Source organism: Hibiscus syriacus, unplaced genomic scaffold (assembly GCF_006381635.1).
Source record: "Hibiscus syriacus cultivar Baekdansim isolate YM2019G1 unplaced genomic scaffold, ASM638163v2 tig00005712_pilon, whole genome shotgun sequence".
NCBI lineage: Eukaryota > Viridiplantae > Streptophyta > Magnoliopsida > Malvales > Malvaceae > Hibiscus > Hibiscus syriacus.
This window is the reverse complement of record NW_024062065.1, coordinates 231,058-252,330: the sequence shown is the minus strand read 5'-3', so window position 1 is coordinate 252,330 and position 21,273 is coordinate 231,058.

The window sequence follows — 21,273 nt, the reverse complement described above, 5'->3', positions numbered from 1 at the left end:
AAGAGAACAGCCCAAGTAGACTGTAGTCTGTCTTTACTCACACCTGCACTAACTACAGGACATGGAAATACATGTTCATTAAGCGAAACATTTCGAGACACAAAAATCCGACTTGTGTTATCAAGGCACTAATAACCGTGATGTTGAGGCGAGTAACCAAAGAACACACAAGGCTTTGACCTGTAGTCAAACTTTTGTCTGTTGCAAGCCCTTAAGCACGGAAAGCACCGGCTCCCAAACACCTTTAAGAACTAAATTTATATTATATAGTGTTTAGTCACATCTCAAATCATTTTTGAAGAATTTATTCAATAAAAATATTTAATCTTTATATTCTTTTATCACCAATTTTGGACAAATTTCGACTCTCCATTTTAGCCTCTCCTCTAGAGAGCTCCAAATGCTACGCCATGATAAGGTTGGTTCCCAACTCTAGCACTCAAAAAATCTAAACTTTACATTATATTACAAATATAGGTATACTGCTAGATCCCCTGAATAGTTGATCAAAATAGTAATCGTCTCCAATAATAAAATTGTATAAAAACAAATTTGCTTCTTATACGTGTGTGAGAGAAAGGGAAGAAGGAATTTCAAAGTCGGTCCACCAACTTTTTTTTATTGGCAATTTATTTTATTTAAAAATTAAACTATAGATAGGGACCTCGTTAAAAACCGCACTAAATCTAAGTGGAGAAAAAGAGTACACTAGGTACAAAACAGCCACATAAAGCCCGAACTCAACAACATTCACGAAAATTACACCCTTGGAACAACTCTCCTCTTGCTCACCACTCCAACAACATGGAAAGATAACAAAACACAACACAATCCCACCGAACCACAGAGAAAGCAACAAACACGAGCATTGAAACAAATACCTGCACAACCAACAAATGTGACAGCCTCTCCTGCCCCCAACCCTGAAGCTCTACCAAAACAGCCCAAGCAACTTGATTTTACATCATCTCTTTTTGTTTGAGATAGGTATGTAGATTGTATTAATTATAAAGAGTATTATTTCGAATAATATCAAATATACATTTAGGGGAATCATAAATAAAATATAACAAGGAGAGATTAATGACATATGATGAACAAAAACGTGAATAGTAGTGACTGAACTATGTGTATGTGTAGTTCCGGGATCCACTGCCCCCTCTAACTTTTTTATTATTAAAAATATAGAGATAAATACTTAATTAGATCTTCAAGTTTTAATTTATTTTGATTTTTCCCTCTCATTTTTTATTGTTAATTATATTACGCTCCTTGAACTAAAATCATAGCTCTGTTCTTGATAAATAGTTGAGGCAACGACATATAGAGATATATTATTTTGGCATCACAAACATCAAACATAAATTAAGGAGAAGAACTTAGAGAGTATCTAAAGCTGACGGATGAAAAACCAATTTTCCCTTAACTACAATCTCTTGCTACCATCGTGACAAGAATTGATCGAGGAAGGACAAAAAAAATGTGACCCAGATAATGGAAAAGACGACCATTAATGGATGACATCACAAGAAAAAAGAGATCAAAATCTGGTAGAAAATGGGATATTCAATCTACGAGGTAGATTCATGACAAATAAAAAATTCAATATATATATATATATATATATATATATATATTATTAATCTGATGTAAGTATAATGTAGTATCTGTTCAAAGATAACTCTCAACCATTAAACATTAAATACTCACATTTCTAGCATTCCTGGTAGGGATGGCAATGGGTCGGGTCGGGTTTTTGGGCCACCCGACCCGACTCGAGAAGAAAGGGTTTTTCACATGTGATCCGACCCGACCCGACGAAATTAAGGTTTCACCCGACCCGACCCGACCCGAATATATGACTTAGAAACCCGACCCGACCCGACCCGAAATAATAATAAAAAAAAAATTATTCAATGAAAACAGTGACTTAATTGAAAAAAATTATATACGGAGGGACATTATTGAAATTATCCCTAAATATATAGGATAAAATTATATATATTTTTCGGGTCGGGTCGGATTTTTTTCACCCTAAACCCGACCCGACCCGAACAGTACATTTAAAAAAAACCCGACCCGACCCGACTCGAACCCGATTTTTTTTTAAAAAATCCGACCCGATCGGGTCGGGTCGGAACCCGTCGGATTCGGGTTGAGTTGCCATCCCTAATTCCTGGTGCTCAAATTTGATACCTCAAGAAATAACAATAATTCATTTATCATTGAAGTTGTTTGATTCATACAATTCAATACATAAAGACACTAACCAATATATATATATATATATATATATATATATATATATTCAAAAGTCAACAAAGTGTCATATACAAACTAATAAAAACCAGACACAAAAAAGGTAAGTAACTGAGGAATTCCATAGAACTACATATAAAGAAGATCAAGGGGAGGAACATGCTCTTTTCTATATGCATTTACAAATGAAATAAATTCATCAGTTACATTTTGCTGCTCTTTCTCTATGAATACACGGGCGGTTACATTTTATATAAAATGGTCAAATTTTAAACATAAGAGAAATTATTAATTAATTAAAAATTAGACCACAGAATTGTGCTGTGAGTGGTCTAGGATTGCGAGAGAGAATCTAACACGAAAACCATAGAAAACAGAAAAAAAATATGGTTATGGTCAACACAAACAAAATTAAGTCAACGTCATCTTCAACAAATGGAACGTCTGTCAGAAGGATTCCATACATAAACCTTAAAAACAACGGTTAATTACTTAATTAAGTTAATTTCCATTACCTAAAACCTTTACTTCAAACCGACCAAAATTCATCTCTCATGTCTGGAACACATAGTATTAAATTACGGACCCAACGCAGCCTAAAGGCCGCATCGTAACAATTTTGAAGGTTACCGCGACGTAATATCGGTGCAACGCGACAAAAAAACTGTATCACGATTATTGTGGTCTAAAACCGTTATGTAGCGCCGCAATATGTTATAAATTACGCTGCAACACGACAATACCACAACAAACTTTAGATTATCCGAAATATAAAATTACATAAATAAAATGTTTTTACTTAATCCTTAAAAATAGATTATAAATATATATCATTAATAATAACGTAATAGTTATGTTTAAAATTTGTTACTTAAATTTGAATTAGTTAAATTATTTATTATCATTCATTTTAAAATTAAATTATTTATTCACGTTGTTGTAAAATTAAGTCATTTTTATCATCATTTATCATACAACATTCATTTGGGTGTTGAACTATAAGAAATAGAATTTTTATATTTGTATTTATGTATTTTTTTCTTTCTAAGTTATGTAAAATGAATTTTTTTATGTTAAAATATGAGAACTTTGATATATTTTTTGTAAGACTATTTATATGTTGTTGATTAACATTATAGTTGTTTTTACACATTATTCAACATGATAACACTTGTATGGTTTATGTTTGTTTTTAATAATTTTTTATCTATGAAATTAAATTTTTATTTTTAAAATAAAATATTAAAAGAGTATATTAATATTAGAATATTAAAAGAAAGCTGTAAAATGTATAAATATAATATTTTAGAAGTATCATGAATTTTAAGGAAGAAATAACACTCGTGACGCCTTACGTAACGTTCGCAGTATCCATAACCTCGACCGTAATAGTGATAAATTCCGTAACTGCAATTTAATACTACAACCAGGAAGTGTTTGGTTGACGGGAATGAAGCCTGATCCGATATCAATAGTCCCAGAAACTTTCTAAAATACCAAAAAAAGAAAAAGAAAATTTCGTTACCATGGAAAATCTATATGTGTATACGAATGTTAAACCTAAATAATATCGAGCCAAACAACAGTCCCATCAACTTTATCGCTTCGTTAATTCCATCTATAGAACAGTAAAATGAGAATGTTTGAGGGGAATGAAGCCTGGTCCGATACTTTCACTTCGACGACGTCGAAGCCCCGCATCGAGCCATCCAACATTCCTCTCAAAGACATCCCCATTGGCTCATGTCGGAAAGCAAACAACCCTAAAGCAGTTGAAAAAACTTGAGAGGAAATAAAGAGAACAGAAAGAAAAAGAAACCCCAAGGTTTGTTTTTGAGCCTTGAGAAACCGTAACCTACTGGAATTTATAAGGAGAAGAACAAAGTTAACATATGCTCAACGCGTATCTCCACACACTCTCATTTATGGGTCATAAAAACAAACGGATTTTTATTTTATTTTGGCATTTATTATATGAACAATTTGTCCTTGGAAATTGAGAGGTTTTGAACTTGGCAGTGGGGAGGGTGGTAAAGCCGAGGGTTAGAGGCTGGTCAAAGACTTTGATCCATCTTACACTACTACACGACTTGATATAAGAGTTTACTGGTGTTAGGTCAATGACGGGTAGTACTGCTGTGCCAGTAAAAAAAAATTAAAAAACGACGTGATCGGTTAAAATTTTGACCGGTAATGTTATATCATTTAACCGGAAATATTATTAAGTATAATAACATATTAGGTAGCGTTTATATAATGTAATAGGTAGCGCTTATATAATGTAATAGGCATTTAACCGGAAATATTATCAAGTACAATAACATATTAGGTAGCTCTTATATAATGTAATAGGTAGCGCTTATATTGACCTATTTTCGAAGTAAACCGGTATATTTATACCGGTAACATTGCAAATTTACCTATTACATTATTATTATCGGTTACGATGTTTTTTAGATCGATACAATTTTAAATGTATCGACACTTTATGCTTGCACCTGGTTGGGCATTCATATTTCATTCTGGAAAAAAGTATCGACACAAACTAACAACGTGTTGATACATTATTTAGACCTATTCTCTCATAAAATCGGTATATTTATACCGGTTACATTGAAAATTTACCTATTACATTATACTTATGAGTTTCAATGTTTCCGAGATCGATACTTTTTATAAATGTATCTATACGTTATGGTTGCACCCTTTTTGGTATTCATTCTGGACCAAAAGTATCGACACAAATTTATCAAGTGTCGACACTTTATGCCTGCACCTCGTTTGTGCATTCATCCTGGACAATAAGTATAGACACAAATTACACAAGTGTCGATACATTATGTTGATTTGTTTTCTAATTAACCGGTATATTTATACCGGCTACATTGTTAATTTACCTATTACATTATAATTATTGGTTTTGATGTTTTTTGGGTCGATACTTGTATAAAATGTATCGACACATATTTAGGTAGTTATTGTACATACCTAAATATGTACTGCGAATTTAATGTTGTACCCACCCTTTAACTACCTCTACCAATACCAAATCCTATTGAAAGCAACACGACTGAAACATGTTCAATGAACCTTTGCTTACATCTCCATCAACTTCGGGACCACTGAACTTGCACAACAAAATTTTTGCCATAGATCATACTGATGCAGACAATGTTAAGCCAACCGAGGAATGCCATGAAGTACATAATGTTGATGAATCTGACAGATTGGTTGGTCAGCTCTTCTGTTCACGTGATCAAGCTTGGTACTTTTACAAGGGATTCGCATGGGAACATGGGTTTAGTGCACGTAAGGGAACAACACGGCTTGACGTGGAAGGGAATGTGAAGACACAAGAATTTTGTTGTTCCAAAGAAGGGTTTCGAGCATCAAAAGTCAATATTGTTAATCGTCAACGTGCTCATACGCCAGTCACAAGAACATGATGTAAGGCTAGAGTCGTAGTTACAGCAAAAAATACAAACGATCAGTGGGTTATAAGTAAGTCTTATCAGGAACATAATCATGTATTGTGCACACCTGCTATGACACCATTTATGCGTTCTAATAGAGCTGTAAGTAAGGCTGATATCGATGAGGCAACAGCATTGAAAGAGGTCGGTGTTGGTACGTCACAAGTTATGAACTATTTAACGCAGCAGGCAGGGGACTATCATAATGTTGGATTTACACATAAAGACCTCTACAATGCACTTCAAAGAGGTAAAGTAAAGGAAATCGTCGATGAGGATGTGAATGCGCTTATTGCCTACTTTGATATAAGAAACATGATGATCCCGGGTTTTTTATGACATACTTGGTAGACGAATCAGGGGCATTGTATAATCTTATTTGGTCAGATTCTACATCGAGATCGAATTACACATGCTTTGGTGATGTAATTGCATTCGACACAACGTACAAAGATAATTTGTATGGTCAACCAATTATGCCTATTGTCGATGCCAATCATCACCAAAACACAATTGTGTTTGCCACTGTCATAATCACCGACGAGACGTCTCAATCTTTTGAGTGAGTGCTACAAAATTGTTTAGAAGCCATAATGAATAAATTACCTATTTCAGTTGTCACCGATGGGGATAGGGCAATGCAGAGGGCTATCAAATATGTTATCCCTTATGCTAAGCACATATTATGTTCTTGGCATCTTTCTCGCAATGCACAAGCTAACATTGGTGACCCAAAATTTACAGCAGCATTCTCAAAATGCATGGCTTCCTGGTGGACAACCGAGGAATTTGATATTCAATGGTGTTCGGTTGTTTCAGAATTCAACGTCGAAAAGCATCCATGGGTGATTGAGAAGGGAAATACACGGCACTTATGGGCACAAACATATCTAACCGATCATTTCTTTGTCAATATTCGCTCAACACAAAGGTGTGAGTCTATGAATGCTTCACTAGAGATTGCACTGAAACACAAGAAGACATATTTAGATGTTGTTCGTGCAATTGAAGATGGAATTAGTAGAATACGTATGAACGAGTTGAAAGTGGATTACTTAAGTTCTCATACGAAGCCCTTCCAGATCACAAAACTATTCGACCTTGAAAGCCATGCTGCTGCGATTTTTACCCGCGAATCTTTTTGTGCGTTCAAATATGAACTTCTACGGGAGACAATGTACCGGATTGAGGCAGAGATTCAGTCCTTATCAGATGAATGTCAACATTATATTTTGTCAAAGTACAAAGAAAATAATAGGAAATAGGAAATTAGTTTTGATTCTCGTACGAAAACCCTAATTTGCTCCTGCAAAAAATTCGAGACCGTTAGACTTCCGTGTCGCCATCAACTTCACATTTTGAAGCACTTGGATTACACATATTTGCCTGGGACTTTGATTCAAAGTAGGTGGACTAATGATGCGAAGGCTTCTGCACCCAGTTATGTTGACTTGAATGTGTCTCCAGAAGTGATGCAAATGGCACGGTTCGTTGCTCTACATTCAACGTCAAGTAGGTTATGCTACATTGCATCAAACCGCAAGAGATGAGATGAAAAGACTAATAGAAGAATTAGAAAACTCGTTTGGTTTGAATGATTCAGTCAACCAGAGCATTGTAGTAAACAACGTTCGTGACCCTCAACGAAAACAACGCAAGCAAAAAGAAGTACCGAAGAACAAGGTCGAGAAGATAATTAGGCGATGTGGGTACTGCAACGGTGAGGGACATAACAAACTAACATGTTCTCAAGTCAAGCTCAGTTTGAGTATAATGTAAATTATACAAAATTAACCCTATATTTACAAAATTTACTCTCTTAGTCTATTTTTATTGTGGATTACGAGACCATTTAATATTTCATCTGCATCATCACATAAATGCCAAACAATCTGTAGAGTATAGTCTCCCACAATCATAGCTGGAATCAATTTTGTAACTGGGATTATCCAGGTTAATCATGTTGACATCATAGCCAATAAAACCTAGGGTTTTTAAACAAAGTGTCGATACATGTTGTATACCTATTCTCTTATAAAACTGGTATATTTATACCGGTTACATTGTAAATTTACCTATTACATTATAATTATGGGTTTCGATGTTTTTGGGATCGATACTTTTTGAAAATGTATCGACACTTTATGCGTTCACCCTTTTTGGCATAAATTATGGACAAAAATTATCGACACAATATTAATAAGTGTCGATACATATTATAGACCTATTCTCTCATAAAATCGGTATATGTATATTGGTTATATTACAAAATTACCTATTACATTATAATTATGGTTTTCGATGTTTTTGGGATCGACACTTTTAATAAATGTATCGACACTGTATGCGTGCAACCCTTTTGGATCGACACTCTATGAAAATGTATCGACACTTTGTAGGTTCCCTCCTTTTTGGCATCCATTCTGGACACAAAGTATCGACACAATACTGATAAGTGTTGATAAATATTGTAGACATATTTTTCATAAAACCGATATATTTATATCGGTTATATTGAAAAATTACCCATTACATTATAATTATGGCTTTCGATGTTTTTTGGGTCGTTACTTTTTATATATGGATCGACACTTTATGGGAAACTTTAAGTTTGGATACATTATAGAAAACGATTATAAATATACCGATATTTCTAAGTATGAAAACTTTGTTGTGGAGATCATAGAAAAAATTTCTTTAATAATGTGTTTCGATACATTTGCACGCAGATGTAAAATACATTAATAACTAGAATTGATATTTCAACAATCCTCAAATGTATCTGTATACAGAGAAGCAAATATGGAATAATTAATGAAAATATACACACAATATAATCAAACCAAAAGATACACACACAATAATGTTCAAATAATGTACCGACAACGAAATTAATCCGATGAAAAAGGGTTATTTCTAACGAAGTCCGGAACATTAGGCGCCTTCAACAAATTTTCCAAATACTCTCGTATGTTTCCGCCTTTTTCTGAGGACATACATAAATAATTTCAATTATCAAACTAATGAGGTGCAATTTTACTAAAAATAAACTAAATTCGCATAAGCATGAATAAATTTGTGTCATACCTAGAGCACTGTCGTTCAAATGGGAAGCAGCGTCAAAGGTATGTGGACATATGTAATTGTATTTCCATATAAACATATAAATTGTTAAAATAATCAATGTATGAACACTTGTTTAACTGGAAAAACATATTGCATAAATGCAACTTACCGGATTATAAATCATTTTTTTCGCTGAATCATCGACCAAAAGTGTATTTAGCTCGTTAAAATCAGGACACGCGTTCCAAACATCATTGAGATCTTTACAATATGTAACATTATCGTATGTTTTGCATTTTGCTTGATCCTGTTCACAAACAGTCGAACATAAATATGTAGGAATCGTAGACAAAGAAAAGTCAGCAAACTGTAATGACATTCATCTTACCCAAACGAATAGAAAATGCTCAGAAAATAAAGGTAGTTTCTCATGTACACGGTTGATGTTATGCCTGAGATTGTAATCAAGTTTGAATGTTAACATTCAATTGTATATTAACGATTTTGGCTACAGTAATTCAATTGCTCAACAGTTCTAACCTCATCTTGGAAGACCAAATGACAACAACAAAATTGTCTACACAAAATTGCATAAATTCAAATAATCCTGTTATGAGGACAACATCTACAACATGAAGAAAATGAGATTAAAGTTCTATGCTTATATGTTAAAATAATGGATACAAAAGAATAGAATTAAAACCTGCAGGCAGTCTTGGGATGTAGGCAAGAACACCATTAAGATCAAAAATTAAAAGTTTTCTTGAAGGCGGCGTTGCAGACACGATATACTTGTTTGGATCATCATCATCATCATCATCGTCGTCGTCGTCGTCGTCATCTTCATCTTCATTGATTGCTTGGTTGTCCACATCTGTTAAAAGAAAATAAAATACATTTCAGAACGTGTAAATGTTTAGAATCATAAATAATGAATTACCTAACTCGTTTGATGTCGTTGACGTAATTCGTCACGCAACATGGAGACTTCATCGCGCAATGATGAAATATCAGTTCGCATTCCACTCACAAAGGAATCAATATGCTCCCGAAAATTGATCATGTATTCCATCACGGTCTTAATTGTGACATCCTCTCCAACTGGATCTTCTTCCATCATTGCGTCTCCAATTGGTTGCTCGTATTCATAGCCAATGAGGTCTATTTCCTCTCTCTCTTGATCTAATCCAACCTTCTTGACACGCTTCCAACCGAGTTTTTCAACAAAATAATGTCCCACTTTTTTAATAAATAACATGTCAATCTTGCGGGTTAATCGAACAGGGGCGTCATGCAATGCTTGGAGCCGTTTTGGATTTGGATTTATACTTTGCTATCCACCAATAATCGTTATCTTGAAGCGTTGAATGTTTCCCCCACTAGGCCGGATATACCATGTGAACATTTTGTGAAACACACTCGACTCTACATCTAGGTGAATTGGGCTATTTCTAGCAACCCGTTGTATTGTAGTATCTAAATTATTTTCATCTGAATCCCCTTTATTCTCGACACCTAGACACTCCGCAATAGTTTCCGGAGATATATATATATTCTTCCCCATGACATGGGTATTAATTCCTATTATATTAGTCTTATTAGGCTCGTGCTGTAAGGAAGCATTATTGTAGAAGACTCTAACTAGGTTGGGGTAATATTTTGGTTCTACACCAAGAAATTCAAGCCAACCCCAAGATGTAAATATGGATTTAAAACTAAATGCATATTTATCATCAAACAAGAAACTCAGGTCAATGACACGTTCGGGACGAATCTTTCTTACTTTGAAACTCGTCTGCCATCTTTGTTTCTCCATATTGGATCTAAAGTTCAGAGTTTCGAAGGATCTGATTTCCTCAGAAGAATCGTTTGTTTGAGAAGAAGGTTGTGGTTGAGAAGAACTGGGTTGAGAAGAGCTTTAAGAAAGACCGTGCTTCTAACGCTGATGTTTTGGAGCCATTTTGGGTGTGGATGCTATTACAATGGAACACAAACACATTCAGGAAAAAAAACTACAATATACAAATCAATCAAACCATAAAATATCGATAAATTTACCTGAATATCTTATCGTCACTGTTATGATAACACTAGTATTCGTCCAAAAAGAAGAGTACATAAGCCTTTAGGTTTAGGGTTTATTTATCGATTTTGGAGTTTGTATCGAATAAATAATGAAGGGGGAAAACACGCGATATTTAAATTAGTATCGACACAAAATTAAAAACGAGTCGATACATGTTGTAGACCTATTCTCTCATAAATATACCGGTTACATTAAAAATTTACTTATTACATTATAATTATGAGTTTCGATGTTTTTGGGATCGACACTTTTTGAAAATGTATCGACACTTTATGCATTCACCCTTTTTGGTATCCATTCTGGACCAAAAGTATTGACACAAAATTAAAATCGTGTCGATACATGTTGTAGACCTATTCTCTCATAAAACCAGTATATTTATACCGGTTACATTATAAATTTACCTATTACATTATACTTATGGATGCATATGTTTCTGGGATCGACACTTTATGCGTTCACCTTTTTGGCATCCATTATGGACCAAAAGTATCGACACAAAATTAAAAAAATGTCGATACATGTTGTAGACTTATTCTCTCATAAAACTGATATATTTATACCGGTTACATTGTAAATGTACCTATTACATTATACTTATGGATGCATATGTTTCTGGGATCGACACTTTTTGAAAATATATCGACATTTTATGCGTTCACCCTTTTTGGCATCCATTATGGACCAAAAGTATCGACACAAAATTAAAAAAGTGTCGATACATGTTGTAGACCTATTCTTTCATAAAAACGGTATATTTATACCAGTTACATTGAAAATTTACCTATTACATTATACTTATGGATGCATATGTTTCTGGGATCGATAAATTTTACCTATTACATTACACATATGCTGACTTATTTTTTGGAAACTTAATGTTTGGGAATCATATTGGACAAAATGTTGGAAACAAATTAGTGTTTATTAATTTTTCAGTAAAAAGTCTATTTTTACCAACTACATTGTCAATTTACCTTTTACAACAATCTCCATATAACGTACATATGAACATGACTCTTAATATGTATAAGAAAATGTACAATAACCTACTGCTAACTTTTCTCATCTCATACATAATTACATTCACATACAAAATTATAAATCTTATAAAAAATTAACCCTACATTTACATCATTGCATCCTTTTGTTATTGTAGTGTCTCATGGCAGTTTTTGTTATCTCATGTCTTCGTTGATTTTGATTGTGGCTTAAGAGATCGTTCAATATTCGCGATCGATCCCACTCTCCAACAACCTATATTTAAATTCTCAGAACGTTAAGTATTGTAAACCACAACATTCAATCTACGACTTTTAACAATTTTACCACAAACGAATTTTTAATTCCACTTACAAAATCACCAGTTGCCCCTATATAACCGATCGATTCCATCCACATAATCACATACATGCCACAATCATATCTGTTACAAAATTTGAAAATCACACATATCAATTATGAATCCTGCATAAATTAAGCTTTCTATTTATGATAACATCTCATACCCATTCAATTGCTTATTCTTCTTATGCTCCACAAATTTGAAATTTTTCAAGGTGAACTTTCCTAGAGATCCACAGTATTCAACCCAAATGCGTTTCTTATTATAAAAATATAATATTTTAATCTGCATTATAAAAAGAAGTTATGATTCAAAAAATTATGCATTATAATTTCATAATGTCCTTTCATACATACATACATACCAATCTCTTAGCATCCTTCACTCTGTTTAGCTGCTTCAGATGTAAACTACTATCATATTATTGTAACACGATCTACCATATCCAACACCAACAGATACCAATGTGAATTATGGTAGTTTATTGTGAACATGATCTGCAACAAATTTCACACCCAATTTGACAAAATTCAACATTCTATATCCGAAAATATCATTTGCAATTGGTATGGTGTCTTACCTTTCACAGACGGTGAATTTCACATAGTTATCCAATATGGGACCCCAAAAGGTAGCAATACTCTCAACACTTTCTTGTTGTTGGCATCCACGCCTGTTGCTGTAATTACGCAACAAACATTATTAATTTACTGTCTATAACACTACTTTTCAACATTATTAATTTAACTCACCGCTAAGAGGTATGGAAGGTAGTCAATCCTCCGGAGTGCTTTTGAGAATCATAGCATTGTCCAGGCGAGCAAATCAATAACCTAACAAAATTAATTACACAATCAGAACATATTCAATAAGTTTTAACATTTTATACTTTCTACTTACCACACCACCAACCCATTCCGTAGGCTTCAACGTTGCAACGTCGTATACACTAGCGAATTGATTTCCCATTGAGATTACAGAATATCTGTATGAATCATTAGGATTAATATGTTGTCATGAAATATTTAAATATCACTCACAAAGCAATATATTTCACTTACCCCGATTCTAACTCACTATTCCATAAATAATCACAAATTGCAGCTTCGATGTCATCAATTCCGCTTGGAATATCCACTTTTTCAACCTATAATTTTGCATACAATTTTGTCACAACAACATGATAAAGATCAAATTAAGTTTTCTTTTATTCAACTTACCTTCTGCTTCTTCTTCTGGGTGCAGGACATTCCGAATCCAAATCTGTTGCTATAACACTCTCTGATGTATAAATGACATCGACTTTCTCCTCCTCATTTCTTCCATCTTTCTTCTTCATATTTTTCAGTTCATCGTATTTGCTCTACATAGCTCTTCATCTCTTTATTTCACCCTTTAATTGATCTCCTTCATCCAAGTATTGATCAACCACCCCCTTCACCCCCGTAAGTTCACTCCTCAATTCCACAACCTCCTTCACCACTCCATCAAAATTTTCACCCGTCACCATCTTACGATCACCCCTTAACACCTCAACTTCTTTCACCACTTTACCCCTCAACACCTCTACTTCTTTCACCACTCCATCTATTTTTCCTTCCACTTCCCCCTTACGCCTCTCAAGTGTATCTTCGACTCTCTCAAGTTTCTCTTCGACTCTTGATTGTCTTTGCATGATATCAAATTGGATTTTTTTGATATCAGCCAATTTAGACATCAAAATGTCGAAGTTACTCTGTTTCCCCTCATCGTCATCCCCTAATACAACCATCTCTTCTTTTTTTCTCCTCTACCTCATTGCCAATAACCTTCAAAATTAAATTACAACATTAAGACATTGATTATATTCTTAATATTATTTAATTACATTTATTACCCTTTCGTGCTTCCTTGGTCTATCCAACTTTAACTTCGCCATCACTCTAACCACCTTCTCCTCCCCCATGCACGGATGCGTGCCACTCCGGTTCTTTCATAAGCCGACACTGCCTCACAGCCCGACCAAAATCGAACAGTGCAACCTGCATGTATAATAAAATTTATAATTTTATATAATAACTATACTATCATTTTATATAAAAACATAAAAAAGTTCTTCAAGTCATTTACCTCTAAGATTGCTATGCGCCATTTGAGGTATCTCTGGTTGCCCTTTTTAAAGGTGATTATTGATTCAATCAATCTCGAATGGACATATTCAGCCCAATTGAATTTACCCTTCAAGCCTTCATCGTAAATGAGCTTCATATAGTCCTTGTTCGTTGATGTATCACCCGTTTGGACAAAGAAAGATACCGACAAGGTATAATAGAACTCTGGCCTTCAGCTCATCCCCCCGTAAGATCCACTTTTATTTCTCTTCAAGTTCAGCATATGTCACCTTCTGCTTTAAACCATATTTGGAGGCAAGTGATTTCCAGTTTTACTCTTACAAACTTCTACACACTTTTGCCTTCATTTTCTACCCCCAATACGGCTATAGCATATGGGATCCCGAGAGGAAATGAAAAATCACCATACTTAGCAATACATTGTTTGACATCAAATTGCGCCATCAAGGATCGACACAATTCCCTCCAAATAGGTCGATCCTTACTCCTACCAACGATCTAAACCCTATTTCTCCCAACACATTCAGCTGACCCTTCTCCTTAAGGTGTTTAACTAATGAATTCACCCTTTTAATGCTGCACCTTTTCGACACTTCCTATATTTTTTAACAATATATAATATTATAGTTCTTATATATTTTGTATCAACATATTTACAAGTTTAATGAATACCTTATTTTCATGTGCTTTCCTCCGTTCTTTGTATTCTTTATTATCATTCCTTGACTGTGTGATGTAAGATTCCTTTTTAGCATTACTCATCGAATTCTATTTGGACCTCACATCTTTTGTTACCTAATATTAAGCATAACCGTTTCTTAATCAATACATTAACACTAAATAATACTCGATGTCAATTTCATTTTACATACCGAACCGCTCTGTGTGCCATCTTTCTTCATCCTTTTACATTCGGTCATACTGTCAACATTTAAAATTTATCATCAATTTAATGTTCTTAAATACTTTAATCCAATTACCATTTCAACAATAATAACAAAAAGACATTGATACTTACTAGAAGTACATATATCTACCCTTTGGTTGCTTTCGAGTCTCGGCCTCAATTTTAAAGTCATCTGCGCTACCAACAATTTTTCCACCCATTGACTCCATTTTTCCTTCATATATCAGTTTACGCAAATCAAATCAAATACTTTTTGCATAAACTTTATTCAATATACAAATATAGATAACTAATCTTGTGGTAAAACAGTTTTCTTCAAAAGAATTTGAATGTCCACTATAAAATGTGTCGGCACATTTATACAACCTATAATATCATTTTCTATCTATAATATTTAATAAAAGTATCGACATTTATATTTTACCTTGAATATCACTTTCTACCTATAATCGGTCTCAAATGCTTCTTTACTCCAAAACCCTAAACAACACATAAAAACCATATTTGCGATTACTGTAATAATAAAAAAACTAGGGTTTCGACAATACTTTTCGATTCGATTGCAGCAACAACAAAAACTTCGATTTAGAAACGCCTTCTGAAATGCAGCACAATTACGCTTCGATTTCAAAAACTCGTCCGTTCTATCTATTTTCAGAGGATATTTAGCTATGTCCTTTATATTTTCATCGGATATGTTATTTATATTTAATCGATACAACTACCAAAGTGTCGATACTTTTATGTCATGTGTCGATACTTTCGAAAGGATAATTACCTATTTCTTTGAAATAATCGATAATTTATTATATGTACTTATTAAAGTATCGACACTTTCAATATATCCGATATCGCTTTATCGGTTTTATCATTTTGATACCGGTTTTTTTTTTATATTTTTACCTGTTATTTCGTTGTGGATCGATACATTTTTATAAAGTATTGACACTTTATATGCGCTAAAACTGCTTCTTTTTTAAATTCACAAAGTGTCGATACTTATATTAAAGTATCGACACTTTAAATATATCCGGTAGAGCTTTACCGGTATTGTCTTTTCGTGACCGATTTTATCATATTTTTACCTGTTATATTGATATGGATCGATACATTTTTAATTTGGATCGACACAAACCGACAAATTAAGTTTGCCGGTTGTCAAATTTTTTAATATTTCTTCATGATTTAGACCTACTACATTATTATTACTCAACATTTTTGGTAGCGCTAAATCGAATTTATTAAATATCTTTTAATATATCCAGTAACACTATATATTAATCGTATATTAACCCACCTTTCCTGAGACAATCCCGTCAATGACAAGATTGGATGCATAAAAAAACATTGAAGAGAAAACAAACAAAAAAACATGTCCGTAGTTTAAATTTCATGTTGTCTGTCACAGGCTGTTTCTTCATATAGCTAGTTAGCATTGAGATTCTTGAAGACAGCACTGTCCTTTCCAATGTAAAAACTACCAGGTGATTAGTTGTCACTTAAATATTGATTTGATTCTTTAACAAATTTTTGAATTTTGTACTTTTTTTTTCTTTTGTCGAATATTTGACTTCGTCTTACTTTTAGAACATAAGATCAAACACCAAAATTAATTAAATAATTTTCAGTGAAAATTGCTTTTAGGTACAGTCTAATTTTGAAAGTAGGAAAATTAAGCCATTGTTTTTTTGTATTTAAATACTTTTTAGATATGCTTCAATTTCAAAATTAAAAAAAAAAAAATCAATCTTAATTCCTTTATTTTAAATTTTAAATTGATGAATTAATAATTTTATTATCCATATATAAGATTATATACTAGTTTTATTGTCATTCAATGAACAAGATTTTTTTTTTTATTAATCTAAGGGTGGTTATTAGATAGGACTTGCCCTATTTTTCCTTAGCTGTTGTTAGTATATTTTCTTCTTCATCTTTGTGATTATAATATTCATTGTTTTTCATTTATTTTATTATAGTGTCTTTATTTCTTCTTATTTTTTTATTTTTAATATTTTTGCCTTTATGGCTCATTTTCTTTGTCTTTATGGCTCATTTCTTTATCTTTATGACACAGTTTTATCTGTTTTATAGCACACTTTTGGTTGTTTGGCTTTTATTTTCGTTTATCCTTTTTTCAGTGTTGGATTTGGCATTCTATGATTGATTAAGATGGCGTCTTATTTTATAATACTGATCTTTCTAGCTTTGGACCCTCATATTGGATTTGAATACACGATTTGTGTTTCGTGGATAATATTTTCATATCTCTCAATTCTAATTTGCAATTTGTCGGTGGCCTTTCAATAGCTTCATCTTCTGTGGTTCGCTTGCCGATGTAGTCAGATCTATTTGTATCTACCTTTTATCTAAGTTTATTTGGTTAGATTTTTTAAGTGGTGTTTAAGAAATATATTTATAATGTTTAGTTTACAATTGTGGTTGTAAACCTTCATTGTAATTTGATATTTTCAATTTTTAATAAAATTAGCGGTTTCTATAAAAAAAATGTGTTTACTTTACTAGGTAGTATTTGTTCGAAAGACATTAAACTCATTTGACAATAACCTGAAACTTCTAGATAATAATCATCACTTCAACCATTGAGATAGTTTAGTTCATGCCAATGCAGGATTGTTGCGTTTGATATTGTAAACACTACAACAAAACAGGTTTGTAGTGACTATTTAGCTACATTTTTGGAGGACTGCTAATTTTGTACATATAGCGGCGTTTTTAAAGAAATGCCATGATAAACTGATACAGTGGCGTTTTTGGAAGACGTCGCTATAGAATGATATATAGTGGTGTTTTTAGAAAAACACCGCTACAAACGCATACTTTAGTAAAGTTGTGTATGAAACGCCGTAATTGTGCTGCACTTTAGTGGCGTTTGTAAGAACAAATGCCTCAAATTGTTCAGTCTTTTATTCCAATTCATACACTGAAACGTCGAATTAAATCCCTTTATCGACTGTGTCCTCAAATAAGTTGTCCCATGTTTTTCTTCCCTTCACAAATCTCTCTTTCACTTCGGGACAACGTCCGAATAAGATGGTAGCTCTGAAGCCATGTTCATTCTGTTCTCGAATTTAAGAGGTAATTGCCATATTTTTTTTTCTTGGAGAAAGTTTTGTTCTGTGAAACTTTGAAGTTGTATGAGTGCTACTAACAGTTCTATGTTACCAAAGTTTAGATTTTTCAAGTAGTGAAAAGTTATTTTTGCTACTTTGGTTTATTATATCTAGTTTTTTTTTCAATGTTGCGTAGTTTGAAACAAAGTTTAAAACAAAGCGATCTTGTTCTACATTAACATCTCTCTCATTGTGTTTATATATTGTAACTAATTGGGTGAAGCAACTTACTCGTTTGAGGGGTACATAGATCAGATAATTGAAGATGCAAATGCTCTCATTCTTACTTTTGGTTTTGCTATGCGTGGAGGATAGTCCACTTGATCAACCTACGATGTTAGATGTTATTTCGGTCCCTAAATGGAGAAATGCAATTGTCGTTGCCAAAACAGCCTTCATTTTTCACTAGGAGAAGGATTGCAGAAACAAATGTATGGGACAAAAAGATGGAAAATTATTGTCAAAGGCCTAACCATGGTGGACAATCTTATTCAACACTTGCCACGAAGCACTCACATCTCAAGTGCATGGTGGGTAATCATTTTTGTCGTTTCATGGTAGCATCTTAAGGAATTTCTTAGGTTCGTACTTTGTTTATTCCAGTGAACAATGCTGAACTACGTACATTTCACTTTAATGTTTATAAATTTTGATTTCTTTTATTATTTAGTAATAATATTTCTACTTAATTCGTGTCGTAATTAAGTTTAAAGCTTATTGTTATTGGATAATGTTACATAATATTAAATTTTGGTAATACAGAACAAAAAACGATACATGTTAAATCATTTATATTAGTTGCGTTTATAAAATAACACATCAGAAGTCACCTCTTTTGTGGCGTTTGTAAGGAAAACGTTACTATATACATATTAATAGCGTCACTTGTCATGAGAAATGCCACTATATATAATATATAACATCATTTAGGACAAACGCCTCTGAAGATAAGGTAATTAGCGACGTTTTTAGAAACAAGCGCTGCTATAAAACTTGACATTTAGCGCCATTGTTTGTTCACAAATTGTTGACGAAAACGGTTAAAGAAAACAAAAGAACACGAGAATTTTACGAGGTTCGGCAATGTGCTTACTCCTCGGTGCCTAGGCGGCGCTAGAAGTTTTATTCAATGATGTTTTAGGTCTAGGTTACATCTCTATTTATAATAGAAAACCCTGGTACATAATTACAAATCAACCATGTACCGTACCGCGGGGGCGCAGCCCCGCACCCTCAACCCATATAATTCGTAACCCCACAACGAGACTTTTTGTAAGGACAGTTGATGTTCACTCCGCTCCATCTCCTGTCCTCTTTACTGGTATATTTATGAGCCATACCTAACACAAATGTCGTAAACTATTGCGGTCTTAGTTTTAACGACGCTTGTTGCGGTGCTTACTAGCGCCAGAAAGGTTTTTAGCCGCGCTAGGGCTAAAAAACGCTACTAGAAACTTATTTTGTTGTAGTGAAATATATTTAATAATTTTATTTATAAAAAATTTATTATTATTAAGAATGGATTTATGTATCATGAATGGAACCAAAAGTTAAGATCCACTTATAGGTTAGGGTCCAATTACTTAGTGTAAAACTAAAGTTTTAATCATTTTAGGGTTGTTGGATGATGAGAAATCAAATGTTGATATTATCTTCTTTTTTCCTATTAATATTCTCATTTCTTACTGTTAATCTTAGCCTTGATCTCCTTTCATCCAACGATCGTAAAAAGATGTATAACTTTTAGTTTTACATTATGTAATATGATATGATATGTATATGTATATATATATAGGGTAGGATCTAATTACACTAAGTAAAAACTCTTAGTTTTACACGTTTTTAGTACCATGGAATTGAAGGAATCAAAGGCTGAGATTAACTCCTTATTTTTTCAGTGAATATATTTTCATTTCTACTGTTGATCTCAGCCTTTTAATATCATCCAATGGTCATAAAAATGTGTAAAACTAAAAGAGTTTTACACAGTGTAAGTGGATCCTAACACTACACACACATACATACACACATGTCTTTGACTATTGAATTTCCATGGTTGAACCTAGACATGTTTGAGACTAAGGGGCTATTTGTTTGGCTCTGAATAGAACTATTCAGCGCTGAATGTTGAACCGTTCAGCATTCAACGTGTTTGTTTCTCACCTCTGAATGATTCAGTGCTGACTGATTCAGCAAAACAGTGTTGAATGATTCAGCATCAAAGTACATTCTGGATGAATCAGAGCCATTATCAAACAACATGTCACATTCAGAGCTAATTTATACAAAGCCTCATAATCATTCAATATTTGAATCATTCAGCGCTTAATCATTCTGAAGTAAACAAAAAACCCTAAGTTTGAACCATAATTCTTGCAGACATAAACGAGCCTTGATTTTAGGCGTTTATTTTGTTGTTTTAATAGTTGTTTCAACAACTTTTTTGGTTCAAATTTGGACTATGTTGTGGCCAGGCTTAGCCAGTTATATCAGAGGAATTACAAAAATTAATTACCTGATTAATTTCATAAATAAATCAGTGTTTATGACTTATTAATTTTGACGATTTTAACCCCATTTTTTAGCCTATAAATAGTTGATTATTTCAACATTTCTACACACTTAAATCATTCTCGTATTCCTCTCGTGAGCTTTTTACTCTCCAAAAATACTTTTTAAAACTATCTTGTTTCATATCCTTCTTGCTAAGAAAAGAGCAATATCACCGCTAGTCTACTCCGGCTTTTTTGGTGTACAATTATTCGGACCTATCGTATTAACCTCGAGGGACAAATGCCTAACGTAGCAATTACACACATCGAGACGAAATCGTTTCTAAAACAATAGTTGCGTAGCACGGCACGATTAATCCTTTGTTGTTTTATTAATTGT